The sequence below is a fragment of the Dipodomys spectabilis genome, unplaced genomic scaffold (assembly GCF_019054845.1).
Source record: "Dipodomys spectabilis isolate Male_0828 unplaced genomic scaffold, ASM1905484v1 ptg000507l, whole genome shotgun sequence".
In the NCBI taxonomy this organism is placed as follows: Eukaryota; Metazoa; Chordata; class Mammalia; order Rodentia; family Heteromyidae; genus Dipodomys; species Dipodomys spectabilis.
This window is the reverse complement of record NW_024871184.1, coordinates 2,902,396-2,917,500: the sequence shown is the minus strand read 5'-3', so window position 1 is coordinate 2,917,500 and position 15,105 is coordinate 2,902,396. Positions and strand designations below refer to the sequence as shown.

At 42.0% G+C, this 15,105-nt stretch overlaps 1 pseudogene; it reads right to left on the bottom strand.

Moving 5' to 3' along the window:
- Positions 1 to 828: 828 nt before the first annotated feature.
- On the bottom strand, positions 829 to 1,998 carry LOC122099257 (annotated as a pseudogene).
- Between the last annotated feature and the right edge of the window lie 13,107 nt (positions 1,999 to 15,105).

The following is a 15,105-nucleotide window of genomic DNA, read 5'->3' as shown; positions in this document are numbered from 1 at the left end:
CTTTCCATTACAGACACATGATCAGGTCGTACCAGGTGAGGGAGAAGGATGAGCACCAATACTTGGTAATGGAACTGGCCACCCAGAGACCTCCTGAGATAAATATGAAAATCATACCGCCTATTCAATAATTAGGTTGTTCAAACAGACTGTGTGTACTGTGCATTACTTTAACAAAAATAGAAATGCACACTGAGACCTGAAACCCAATAGCATCCTGTTGGATGACAAATGCAATGTGAAGGTCAATGACTGTGGTTGCTTAAGGACATATTTGGTACCTTGATTTTGTCCCTATAAAATATTCCTGCAGGGCTGGGAAGGTGGCTCAGTGGTAGAGCGCTTGCCTTGCATGCATGAGGCCCTGGATTCAATTCCTCATCACCACATAAGCAGAAAAAAAAGCTGGAAGTGGCACTGTGACTCAAGTGGTAGAGAGCTAGCCTTTAGCTGAAGAGCTGAGGAACAGAGCCCAGGTCCAGAGTTCAGACCCCACGATTGGACCCCCCCAAAATATTCCTGCATGAAAACCACAATGGCTGCAAAGTAGACATCTGGTGCTTGGGAGTCATCTTTTGTATTTTATGGAGATGGCAAATTTCCCATTTGAATATATGAATTTTAGCCAGATACAGATAATTGTCTTGGAGGTCACGTATATTGCTCCATTCACCTGTCTCCAAAAGGACAAAATATCATCTTGAAACTGTAAACTGCAGACTAAAAGCATAGGCAGAGTATAGAACAAATAATGGAGACTAGCTCAACCAAGTCGAGGAATATTTCTTTTTTTTTTTTTTTTTCAATCCTGAGGTTTTAATCCATGAGTGTTTCTTTCAAACTGTTTAATTTATTAAAAGAATTTTGTACAAAAAGAAACTAAGAAAAAGGATCTAAGTATACTGAAAATTGCATATTGTCCCTTTTTCTTCATTTTTCATATAAAAAGATGTTATTTAGCGGGTTCTTCTCTTCATTTTCTCTCTTGTTCGTTTTCCAGGTCTCTTATTCGCTCCTTTCTTCCCAGGCCTTTTGAGGCCCTTGCCATGAGCTACCTTGGCCCGGAAGCTGGATACATCATCGTAGCTTTCTCGAGTATTCCATTTGGTACCTTTCTTCTTTCCACCAAAACCAAACTTTTGGTTTTTATACCGTCGTTTAGCACTGGGCCCCTTCTTCATGTTCTGGCCTTTAGCTCCTGCCTTTGTGGCCTTTGTGGCCTTTGTGGCCTGTGCAACAGGTTTCTCATCTCCCTCAAGAAAATCCAGTTTATCAGAGAAGCCTTTTTGGTACTTCTTGATGGCATTCATCATATGTGATTTCTCCTGCTGCCTCTTCTGAAGAACCTGTGTTTGCACCCTCTTTCCATATTTCCTAAGTGCTCTCAGTTGCTTAGCTTTTTCAGACTTCTCCATGGCAGCCTGTTTAGCTTGTAGCTTCTGTCGAATCTTTTGCATGTGCTGATCAGTCTTGGCCATTTCTGCAAAATAATCGGTGGGACGCTTGGTAGGGATGTGGAGCTGATGGAGCCGTGGTAATACTGCCAGTACAGCAGCCTGGGCCTGGCGGTAGAAACTCATTTCTCTTTGGAAGTCGTCTTCTGGGTTCACAGCTTTCTTCTGGTCCTTATTCTGCTGAGGAGTTGGCTGAGGTTCACTGATTTCGGGCACGGGTCCGAGGGTCACATCCAGCCTTTCAACCCAATCTAGATCCCGCTTGAATTCATCCAAACACTGCTTCAGTCCATTCACGTTGTTCACGGCCTTCTTCGGCCCCTCTAGCACGACATTGAGGCCTGGCTTCAGAAGTCCGCGGGAAAATGCATCCTGCAACTCTCGGTCCGGTCCGTGACCACGGAGTCCTCAGAGTCCGAGCTGGAGCCCGAGAGCGGGGGAGTGTCCATCACCGCCCGCCGGCCGGAGCGGGGTGGCGGAGGTCCGCGCCGCTAGCTGGGGATGACCCTCCTCGCCGGTGCTGCCCTCAGCGTCTCACGACCGCCCGCCGCGGCCCCACGTGCGTCCGCGCCACACCAGCTCTGACAACTACCAGCTCCGGCTCCCGAGGAATATTTCTTATATCCTGATGAACCACTATGTAATGAGCTGAACCCTATTATTCTTGCACTCATGTGTGACATGAGTTACAGCCTGCTTGATACCCACAAATCAATATTGGACAGGACATTCAATGAAATCATGGCCATTTATTTTTTTTTATTAAAAATGACTTAAACTAGAATGCCAGCAGCAAAATTAAGTCAATGCCTACAATTGTTCCAGTATGCCCATCTCATGTAGAAATTTACACCTTTCCTGTTCCTCTACAATGGAAAACCTGACTTCCTGCCTGTCATTGGAATTTCAATTGTCCTATGATGACAAACCAACAATACTGAAGAGAAGTGCCACTCTTCCTTCCATTCTCCTCTGCTTCCTGCAGAAGAACTCCTGTTCCAGTATGATCACACACCATGAATCTATGGTTTCGTTTAGTTCCTCTTTCTTCCTGAGGAACAATGGGAGATGCTGGTAAGAGGACAAAGTCCTTCCCTTTGGATAGTTGGACAATAAGATCACAAATTCTATCTCAAATAAGAGACAGGATTGGAGGAGAGTTGCTAGCAGTATACCTACCACTATTTGCAGAATATGATGCTGTGTGCAGGCCTAAAAATAACATTCACAGATTACAAAGAAAGTTTTTTCAAGAGAAAGGATTCAGAGCCCTTCCATAATAAAACAACAGTACCCAGGTCTTCAATTCAATTTCACACTGGGGAATTCCAGCTTGAATCCTTATCTACAGACTTGGACAGTTCATCTAACAATCATTCATCATTTTGGATGACATGGACAATACCCATTGTCCAAGTAGGTGTTTTAGTACTTTAAATATTGGAGAAAAAAGGTCTAGGATGTATCAAAAATAAGGTTTTCCTTTGTGGTGGAAGATTTACCTTTTTAGACTACAACCCACATAATATTTAAAGAAAGGATGGATATGGGAGGAAATCTTTCAGTTCTTCGTTTTTTTCAAGTTTACTTATTGAATCTTTCAGTTACTGAACCTGGCTTAATTTGTGAGGTATACACACACATACACACAAACACACACACATGCACATATATATATGTCGGGTCTTCATCTGTCCCGCGAAAGAGGGACGGAGTCCGAGGAAAGGTAAGTGCGGCCTCTCACCCGTTCCTCATCCTCCCTCAGCCCTGGAGACAATCAGATGCAGCAGGGAGTTGTCAAGCAGGAAAACTCATTTATTAACACAGAGCAAGCCATTTTAAAGCAAAAAAAGAGTGGGTGGCATGGCAGGGGAGGAAGAGGAACAAGTCACTGTCAAGGTCACACCCTATCATGCACCTAAGCTTCCACGGGCTGTTTACACACTGAACATAAAGCAAATTGGACTCTGCCCACTCAACTCCCTCTCAGCGCCATCTTTGCTGCCCATGTGCTCTACAGATTCCCCCTTTTTTGTTTTAATGCAGACCCACCTCCCAGTTAGTTATCTTTTCCCCTCCACTGTAAAGGTTATTTTAACAGGATTACATTGGTAAGGATAGCATTGGCTATGCAGGGGGTTCAAGGCAATTCTGGGAGGCGAGATTTGCCAGATAAGGATAGGGAGGGCCCTTGTGCATGATCTAAGGGCCCATCCCAGTTACCTCACATCCCCACCTAGCACAGTAATAAACAGTCCCACCACAGAAATGTCCGAAGCAGTTCAATTAATTCCTGGGCATATATAAAAGTCAGTATCTCGTAAGGTCATCCTCTTCAGAATATGGGAGCAGCTTGGGTATTGGGAGTTCCACACATGCGTCATGGTGCATCCTCGTGGGACCCCACACTCAGGCCATTCTACTATAGTCCAGAAAAACAAGGAAAATTTAAAACAAATTCTGCAGACATAGCAAAGCAATCCTGGGCAACTGGTGTCTTTTAAGTAAGACAGTTCCTTGTATGTACCTTTAAGCAAGCACAGGGGTCAAAATGACGTTTGAGCTTTACTGTCAGCTCCCAAAGGCTCCCAACATCTCCCCAGTCTTTGTTTAAAGAAGCAAACCCACCTGTCTTAGGTTGGGTGGACCACCTTGTCTGCCTTACCCGTCATTGGGAACTTCTTCAAAGCGAAGCTGAAGGCCCTGTCTTAGGTTGGTCAGACTGACACCCCCTCTTATCCATCTCTGGCTTCGATTCCTCTCGGGGAAATTTATTCACTTGGAGCTTGATCTTATGTAACTGGCTGGCTAAGCTCATTAGAGTTTTGCAAGGAAGTCATAGAAAAACCATCAGCAAAAGCATTACCAGGCCAAAAAAAGTCATTAGCAGTCCTTTTACATTAGTCAAGGATGGGATAGCAGTCTTTGCCACTTCAGAGTCCAGAGGGGGGGTTTGTTCTAATCCAGCTATTTGCCTGTGGGGTTGAAAAAGATCTAAACTGGAAGCATAACAAAAAGTGGTTGTTTAGCAATAAGTATGGATTCAATAATGCTGCTATACGAGCAATTAGTAAAAGAACAATTACAGCAGGTAACATTAAAATAATTGGCTCCTACAGAAATATTAAACAGTCGATACATAATGACATAGGGTGGTGATCAAAATGAAGGTCAGGCCACCAGGTCGAAGGGACAGCTTCTCTTGTGGTGCTATTGATGATTTCTGCATTGCCAGTGCTGATCATTGCCCAGGTCACCCATTGAGGTTGATGCAGATTCCATAGGGCCACTGCCAAGACTGGGAGGGCCAGGACAGCCAACAGCTGGAGTATCAACAACTGCAATTGTTAGAGAACACAAGAGCTTCTCAAGGGTTGGTTGCCCTTGGGGATGGTTAGTAGTTATCTTTCTGGCTTTTCTCTTTTAAACACAAGCCTCAGCCACCATAGCCATTTTTCTTTCCTTGTTGGTTAGCTTATCCTTAGGCATCCTACTGTATAGAGGAGATTGGTAAAAACTTAAGGTTCCTGGCAGGGATCCAAATGGGGGCTGTCTCCCCTATGGGAAAAATGAATCCAAATCCCCTGCCCATAGTAACTAGGGGGTCAGGTCTTCTCCATTTTTGTGTCAGGGGGTCCTTGCACCTGACTTTCACTTGGGGCTTAGAGTTTAGTTGTCCCCATTGCTTCCATAATCTGGATTCAGTTGCCCCTTTTGAAAAATTTAAAATGTTAACGGTAAGCAAAACTATCTGTAACTGTATATGGGGACTAACTCCCCCTTTTTGTTTTAATAATTGCTCCTTAAGACATTGGTGATTTCTTTCTATAATTGCTTGGCCTTGGGGATTATAAGGAATTCCTGTAGCATTTAATGTGCCATTTGTCAAAAACTCGGACATTGCTTAACTAACAAAAGAGGGTCCATTATGGGTTTTAACTTGTGCTGGTAGACCCAAGGTGGCAAAGTATTGAAGAAAATGTGCTTATGAATGTTTAGTTCTTTCTCCTGTATATGATGTGGCCCACCATGCTCCTGAGTAGAATCTATAGAGACAAAGATATATTTAAACTTGCCAAAAGCTAGGAAATGAGTAACATCCATTTGCCAGAGGATGTTAGGTTTAAGGCCTCTGGGATTTACCCCTGGTGGTTGTAATGGGGGTACTTTTAAGAAGGGCTGGCATGTTTTACAGGTATGTAATATCCTTTTGAGGTCCTTTACAAGAATCTGAGGAGATCTATGCTGAACACCTCTCCAATTAATGTGGGTTAAATCATGCAAACAGGTAGCCTCTTGTAACATTAATACTTGCATGCAAGTCGCTAACTGGTCTGCCCAATTATTGCCTAGGGATAAAAACCCAGGAAGTTTTGAATGCCCTCTCAATTGCTGAATATGAATAGGGGCTCCCGCCCTTCTAATAGGCCTTTAAGGATAACCATAAGAGGGGAAATATTGTTTTCATCCAGCTTACTATGTGCCTGGGGAATATGAGGAAGCAAGTTAATCATATATAGGCTATCAAAATACAAATTAAAGGGTTTTTGAATGTCCTGAAGAGCCATAATTATGGCCTGCATTTCTTTATATTGTGCTGACCCTTGACAAGGTTGAAATCTTTGTTGGCTCGGGGTCTTTTGTTGCTCCTCAAAGGCTGCATATGCAGAGCCTGCTTTACCTCCATCAGTAAAAACATGGAGGGCTACAAGTTTAGGTTTGGTCAATGGCCACTGCTCCACCCAGATAGGGCTTCTGGGCTTCTGGGGACAGTGGCCTTTAGGATTGGGGGTGCACCGAGCGGGTCCCCTATGTTCTTCTCTGTAATTATGAAAGTTAAAAAAATCCTTTTCCTTAACTCCCTCTAGATCCTGTTTAAGCCTTTGTGCTTCTTCTCCATCCAGGATATCATCATAGGCTGCTCAATGGTCTGTAGTGACCACGACTTCCATTTGTCTTAGCATGTCTTGCCCTAGTAAATTGGCAGTGAGGTTTTTTGCCACTAAAGGGCATATCTTTCCCTGTTCTCCATCTGGGCTAGTCCATTTCATAAGGGTGACTGTCTCTTTGGACTGGGAGTTGCCCCCTACCCCCCAATATTGGGGGCCCATGTGCAAGCTTAAAGTCCAAGGGTACTTCCTCCTCCCTGAGTATGGTTTGATCTGCCCCCATGTCAATTAAACAGTGAAACCTCTTTCTGCCTATGAGAATACTCATTTTAGGGTGGATTCCTTCTACCAGGGGGACGGTCCAATGGACCTCGGTCACCCAGCCACGAGGCTGCCTGGGCCTCACAGCAGAGGGGGTTCCTCCTTGAGTTAACGGGGCTGGAGGATGCCCCTCCCCTAGTTTAAACGCTTCCCATTTACAAAAAATTTGGATCAGTAATCCTTTTTCCAATGGTACCCCTTCCTGCACCTGGGGGAGGGTGTAGGGGGCGGTTTGGACCACCCAGGCCGGTTGTCGGAGGGATTGTTGTGAATAGTCCCTCTTAAAGTGCCTCTCCTGCCCATATTTAAAACAAGTCCCTCTCCCCATTGGTCCTGGAGTTCCTCGGCCCTGGGCTTCCAGTGCCTGGGTAATAGCCTCAGTCATAGCAGATGTCTGAACCTGTAAAGCTAAAGCTAATGATTGGGACTGGTCCTGTTGCATTACCACATCCTGTGAGGCCACCACCCATCTGCTGAGGGAACTCTCTCTCAATCCCTTGCAGGCCATGTGGTGGTCTGCATTCATCCCTTCCCAGACTAACAGCTTTATAAACTGATCTCGGAGGTTTCCTGCTGGCAGCTTGTGGTTAATACTCTGTTAGAGTTGGTCTACAAACTCAGCTAGAGGCTCACCCGGTTTTTGTCTCACTCCTGCTATGGGGGACTCAGTAGTCCAATCATCCAGTTTGTACCAAGCAGCAAGTCCTGCCTGCCTCACCTGGTCACAGTATGGGCCAGGTATTGTGGCCTGTTGGACAACCAGTGTAGTACCCTTCCCCCGTCTCTGTTAACATGGCATAAATAATAGGTATCACGGGTTATTCTCTGCTTTCACTCTGCATTCCCCCTTAAAGAAAGCACACCGTTTAATAAACTGAGAACTAGTAAGGACAGCTTTGGCCACATCCAGCCTAGGGACACATGGGTAAAAAGCAATGTCCTGTAATAGGGTTTGAGCCCAAGGAGAATTTGGGCAGTACTCCGCCACCACCTTACAGAGCTCTTTAAGATCCTTAGCTTCCCATGGATACCATTCCAAGGGCCTATAAGCTCCTGGTGCCAGAGTGACTGGATATGCTTAGAGAAGTGAATTCTGTGGCTTAGGGTCCAGGCTTTCCGGTGGCCCTTTACTTCCAGGGTCGGCCTCCGAGTAGGTTACTTCCCCAGCCCTCGGCCCCTCCATGGAAGGTCGGTAGGGGTCCGAGTCTTGCAGGTCCCTCTCATAGGTCACGTACCTCCTCTCCAATCAGGGGAATAGGGAGGGGGCCTAGGACCATCAGGGGCACCTGAATCAGAGGGGGTAACCTTCACCCTTGTTTTGACTTCCACTGTGTATGTTTCAGTGCGTTCTCCGTCAAATTTGACCCATTCCTTTTCTTTCTCACTTCCCAAGTCCTAATCCTCCTTTACTCCTTCTAAGCCTAATGTTGCCTCCTCCTCCTTCTTCTGTGAGATAGTATTACCCATACTAAGGGTTTCACTTACCCTGAGAGACCACTTAGCCTCGGCCGGTATCTTTTCCTTTCGTGCCCCACGTTGGGCACCAGATGTCGGGTCTTCTTCCATCCATCCCACGAAAGATGGACAGGGTCCGAGGAAAGGTAAGTGCGGCTGGCCACAGACCCATTCCCCAGCCTCCCTCAGCCCAGGAGACAATCAGACGCAGCGGGAGTCATCAAGCAGGAAAACTCATTTATTAACACAGAGCAAGCCATTTTTAAAGCAAAAAAGAGTGGGTGGCATGGCAGGAAAGGAAGAGAAACCAATCATTTTCAAGGCCACACCCTATCATGCACCTAAGCTTCCATGGGCTATTTACACACTGAACATAAAGCAAATTGGGCTCTGCCTATTCACCTCCCTCTCAGCACCATCTTTGCTGCCCACGTGCTCTACACACACACACACACACACACACACAGTATATATATACATACATAGTATGTATATATTTCACAAATATATTACATATTAAATATATCATATAATATTATATATGTAAAAAATGCACAATTTTGGAGATGATATGTCATGGAATTCTCTGCCTTTGCTTTAAGACAACATTGTCCTCATCTCAGCTTCCTAAGAATCTAGGATTATAGACCGGGACTAGGCAAAAAAGATTTCCTTTTAAATGCTACCGAGAGCCTGTCTTAAATTTCCAAGAAACACTAGAAACTTGAAGATAATAGAATGACGAAGTGAAATAGAACACTTCACTCACTGGAAAACTTTCAAAATTTATTTTAGACAAAAATTAGGGTCAGTGTTTAGATCTATCCTTGAAAAAATTAATAAAATATTAAAGACAGGTATAGATCCCAGTTGGAAGTGTGGAAGTAAGAAGAAGGCCCATAAGTTCAAGACCTAGTACTGGTCCATAACCATATATTTAATGAAAATTAATTTTGTAGGCCAGAACTTGTTTTTTTTTTTATCTTTTGTGTTCAGAGGAATGTCTGCATTATGTGTAAACAGACTGCTCTACAAGGTATCTTTCTGGGTCATACAGTAGTTATTACATGGCTCTATGTAGACATTCAGCTTTCTAATGATTTTTTTCTACATAAATCAAGTAATGTTAATTAAGTGTCATGAAGAATGCCAAACCTCCATTTTCGTGCCCATCTCCATCCTTGTCCTCCCTATTGTCCAGCAGTTTGTGTCAGTCAGCATAACTGCAGCTGGCACATGGAACAGACATGGACTCGATAGATCCTGGCTGTGATATGGTCCCAAATACAGCAAATACCAGAATCAATGAGATCCAAGCAGCGGTCCAAGGTTCCTAGTTGTATGAATGTCCTCGGCTTCCAATGGTCTCAAATGTCTCTGCCAGAAGCCTGTTAATGGCCTGTCACCATCAAAGTTCACACTGAAGTTTAACTTCTCAATGTAACAGTGTCAGGAGGTGGAACCTTTAATAGAGGATTCTGTCATAAATGGATTAATTCCATCTCATTAACTGTCAAGGGACTAACATGATCACTGTTAGCAGTTGTAAAAAAACACCCTAAGAAATGGTAAAACTTGGAAAAAATTATATTAAGTGAAGTAAGCCAGGCCCAAAGAAACATAGGTCCCTTGGTTTCCCTTATTTGCAATATCTAGTATGTGTATGAGTCAAGCGGAAAAGGTCAGACAATGTGATGTTAGGAAAATGAACCCTTAGATATGTATTTTAATGTTTTTTTCTTTCATGCATGTGTTTCTAATGCATTTATAAGATTATTTCTTTGTTGCTTTGTATGTCCCTCCCCCACAGTATAACCCCTGCTTTCACTATATTTGATGTCACTATAACTTGTGGAGGAGATGGGGAAAAACAAGTCATTTAAGGATAGAGGTGGACCTGTTGCAACAATGAGAAGTACAAGTTGTCATGTTGAAAACGAGCTTTACAAGGTCGGTGTGGGGGTGGGGGGGTGGGGGGGAGGATTAGGTGGGGGGGAGGCTGGGAAGGGATGTGAAGGGTAAACAAAGGAGGAGGCTGCAATGCTTGGTAAGAAATGTATGCATTATCCTGCCCATGTAATTGTAACCCCTCTGTACAGTATGTTCACAAATAAAATTAAATTAAATTAAATTAAAAAAAAAACCACCCTAAGCCCTTACTTACTCTCATTCTAGAACATGCCATGATTCCAAAATCGTATATGATGTGATGCACCTAGAGGCCTTGTCCCATGCACTACTATGCTATTTAGAATTTCCAGCCACCACTATTGTGAGTGAAATAGACCTCTTTTTCCGTATGAAGTATACAGCTTCGGGATTTTGTTAAATCATGACAAAATGGACCGAGATGCTATACTTTATTGTCTTTTCCATAGAACTGAGGATAAAACTGAGGGCCGTTCACTTACTAGGCCGATATTTTACCACTGGAGCCCTCCAAGGCTCTAACCTTTTTTTCTTTTACAGTTTGCTTTTCATATAGGGTCTTGTGTTAGCTTCACTCAAGCCAGCCTCAGAACCCAATCCTCCTATACCTCTGCCTCTCAGTAGCTGGGATTATGGGCCTGTGACACCATACTTTGCCACTATTCTTTTGGGGAAAGATGATACAGAGCACTGAGTTCCGTGTGTGTGTGTGTGTGTGTGTGTGTGTGTGTGTGTGTGTGGTGTATGTGTGTGTATTCATGGAAATTGGTCATGATGATTTATTTAGTACTGAGAGTGAATCTTCCTGGATGATCTGTATTCTTAATTCTGTTCACTCAAAAAAATTGCTTCTCTGGGTCTAGTGAGTCACAGTTGTAATCCTAGCTCCTCAGAATGCTGATATTTGAGGATCATATTTTGAAGCCAGGTGAACCAGGAAAAGTCCATGACACTCTTATCTTCATTTAAACACCAAAAAGTCTCAAGTGGAACCTTGGCTTAAGTAATAGAGTAGTAGCCTTGAGGAAGAAAAATAGGAATAACAACTGAGTTCTGATCAAGTTTCAGGACCAGCACCCAAACAAAATCTTTAGATAACAATGGGCTATTACAATGAGCTCTTGTGCTATTGCAAGACACAATGAGATGTACAAGTCGTTATGTAGAAAAATGAATTTTACAACTTTGGTGGGGGAGAGGGGGGTGGAGGAATTGGTGGACGGGGCGGGGGGGAGGATGGGAAGGGATAGGAAGGGAAAGGAGGAGGCTACAATGCTTGATAAGAAATGTACTCATTATCTTTACCATGTAATTGTAACCCCTCTGTACAGTATTTTCACAATAAAAAAAAGAAAAAATGACACAATTATACTTAATGAATTATCTCTACAGGACAGTTGCATTAAAAAATTCTAGTATTACTTCATAAGGTATGTTCTTTCTGGATCATCTTTTTGCCCCATTGTTTCTCTGAGAATGATGTTTTGATTTTGAAATAGAGGAGAAAAATTCAGTAATGAATTTGGCCTCTGGATCCCTCCCTCATCCATTATTGACATGTTCTCTCTTTTTATTTTTTGGCAGTCCTTGGGCATAAACTAAGGGCCTGGGCACTATCACTGAGCTTCTTTTTTCTCAAGGCTAGCACCCTCCCATTTAAGCCACAGCACCACTTCCGGCTTTTTCTCTTTATATGGTACTGAGTAATCGAACCCTGGGCTTCATGCATGCTAGGCAAGCACTGTACCACTAAGCTACATTCCCACATGTTCTCTTTAAAAAATATGTCTAACCTGTTTATTTCTGTCGCATCTCTGAAGCCACTGCCAATGCTCTTGAATCTATTTGTTTCACTCCTAACTGCCTTTCATTCACTGTAGCGCAAATTATTTTCTACTCCATCGAAAGAATTATCTTTCATTTTCTTAAACTGCACACTTGATAAGCTAAAATCAAACAACAACTCAATATTTCCAGTGTTTGAAATTGAGGACACTTAGATTAATAAATAGTTAATAATGAATAGCTAATAATCTACCGAAGTCAATGCACAAAAACCCAGATGCTTGGGAAGTCTTTTATTTTCTGCTAACCCCACAATATGCTCTGGTAGATAACAAATTTAAAGTCTACAGATGTAATTAGTTCCCACAAGAGGTGCTTATGAGTTACTTCCAAGGAGTGAGTGCAAATTAAGGCCTTTCTAGAAGTCAGTAACACAGAGTGAATGAAACAGAAAGGAGGGTATGTTTGTCAAGGAAGTATGGGGGTACCTGGGAGCTGACAACAGTGGCTGTATGATAGGTGTCCAGACAGCAGAAACCATAATCTTACAGCTAGAGGACCTAAAACCTACCAGGCATCCTTTAAGTTTGGAAGAGGTCCACACATTTCATGAGAGACTATAGCCTGGTGGCCTCCTGCTAGAAACTGAGCAACTGCTACAAAAAAGCCACACCCAAACTACTAGATCAAACTTGTAGCCTACAATAGTTGGTATTCAGTGAGCAAACATTAAATTTCTTGTAAATTGCCACACAACATGACAAAAACATCACTCAGAATGCTGGTGGTTCACACCTGTAATCCCAGCTACATAGGAGTCTGAGATCTGAGGATCTAGATTCAAAGGGATTTCAAGCAGCAATGTCTATGATACTCATATAGAAAAAAACCCTGGAAATTGGTATGGCACAATACCCTAAGTTGAAGACCAAGTACCAATACACACACACACACACACACACACACACACACACACACACACACACAAATTGAAAAATGAAAACATTTGTTGAAAACAACCTGGTATTTTCTTTGCTGTGTGTAAAACTCTAACATGTCTTAAACTTTTCCTTGTGCTTGAAGAAATTTATTAAAATTCTATAACTACACAACGACACAAATGTGTTGACCACACACTTTTTATATATCATATTGCAATTTTTACTGCAAACAGAGGAGTTTTCCTACTAATTTAATCTAATTATTGGCAGAAAGTGAATCTCATATCTTGGTATTTCTCACAATACCTTAGTTGAAATTAAACATAATGTTCTTAATTAATCAAAAGGAAAAACTTACACTATATCTAAGGGACATTCCTTTTTGTCATTTTTCCTACAAATGAAATTAATTGATTGCAGCACTTAAAAATATTTTATGCCAAATTAGTACAAGATTCTGATTAAAACTGAAAAATTTGAAGTGCTCTCAATTTCTGCCTCATTTAGATAAAGTACTTAAAGATGTGTTTGGTTTTCCATAAAGATATCGTATCCAAAAATTCAACCACACTGTAGAAATAAGTTAACTATAGGCTACCTATAAATTCACATAGATGTTTCTCAATTCACTAGAACAAAAACACAATAAATTCTGACTTAATTCTATAAATATCCCATGAAAATATCTAGAACATTCCATTTTTCTCAGAACAATGAAAGCTGCCAACAAACTCACTAATAGTAAGAGAAGAAAAAAGAGCAAGTTTGTGATGGCTGACATTTTACAAAACCCTTATTCGCATATGGGTATACACACAAAGCCATACAATGTTCAGGTTTACCTGGTAAGAAAAAGAACTCACCCCACAGAGAGAGAAAGACAATTGGAAGGAAGAAGATAGACTGAAGAATTACCTGAATGCATATCTTCCCATGTTTCCATCCATTTGCTTCGTAGAGTTTTCCTGGTGCCCCATTGCTCACTAAGTCAGACCTCAGTCATCCAGCGGAATCACTGGCACCCAGGACTTAGATAACACCAATAATCTGCTCTCCCTGTGCAAAAATCACCAACTAAATGAAAAAGAAAACAAAGTGTATTTCAGGGTCACATAAAAAAGAACCCCCCCCCCCACACACACACAAAGAACCACATGCTTTGGGGAGAAAGAAAATTGTGTGTGTGTGTGTGTGTGTGTGTGTGTGTGTGGTTTGTGTGTTGGTAGAGGTACTTAAACCCAGGACTTGGGAACTATCCTTTAGGTGCTACCCTTTAGCTTCTTTGCTCAAGGCCAGTGCTCTGACACTTGAACAACACTTCACCTTTTAGTTATGAAGACAAGAGTATCATAATGTTTCCTACCCAGGCTGTCTTTGAACCTTGATCCTTAGATCTCAGCCTCCCAGTAGCCAGAATTACAGGCATGATCCATTAATGACTGGCATTTGTGACAGACCAATGTATTGACTTCAAACCCCAATACCAGCACAAAAACCAAAAGCAAAACCAAACTTTATAGCATATAAATATACTGATAGCATATTAAACAAATATAATGAAATGTAGAGATCTTGGTGAAGGATATCAGAGGATGACATCATTATTAGCTTTTCTGGCTTTAAAAAACCTAAAATTACTTTCATAAAAGTAAAATAACTACAGAAACACCTAGTACCAAGGTGTATGTTTCAAATAAAACACCTGTTGAGAACAAACTGAAAATGCAGAGGAAAACTAAGAATTTTAGAATTAAGTGATTGCTACGCAGAAAATATACCTGATCATCTGTACCTTCCAACTCTTTCAAATAGGCTACAGTAATGACACAAAACCTATTCTCCTTCTCATTACTCCTTATTTAAAAAACAGGTCTACTTTATTCTCTTTAGGAATACTTTGAATATTTGATTCACTTTTCCCAAAATGTGACTAAAGAAACTCAGTCTTTCAACAACTCCAAATTTTTTATCTTAGCATTTAAATAATTATATCATGTATCTTCTTTGGGTTGGGGGTATCAGAACAACTTTTAACTTGTTCTTTTACCTTTGCTGTTGGGTAGGTGTATTTTCACAAAAGAGAACAGGGAAACACTCAGTAGATCACCTGATTTAAATGTAAGTGGCTAAAGCTACCAGCACAACTATGCTTATTGCAGCATTATTCACCATAGCTAAGATATGGAGCCAACCCAGTTGCCCCTCAGTAGATGAATCGATCAAGACAATGTGATATACATGCATATATAAATCTACATATAATGGAATTCTATGCCTCCATCAGAAATACTGATATTGCCCCATTTGTTAGGAAATAGAAAGACTTGGAAA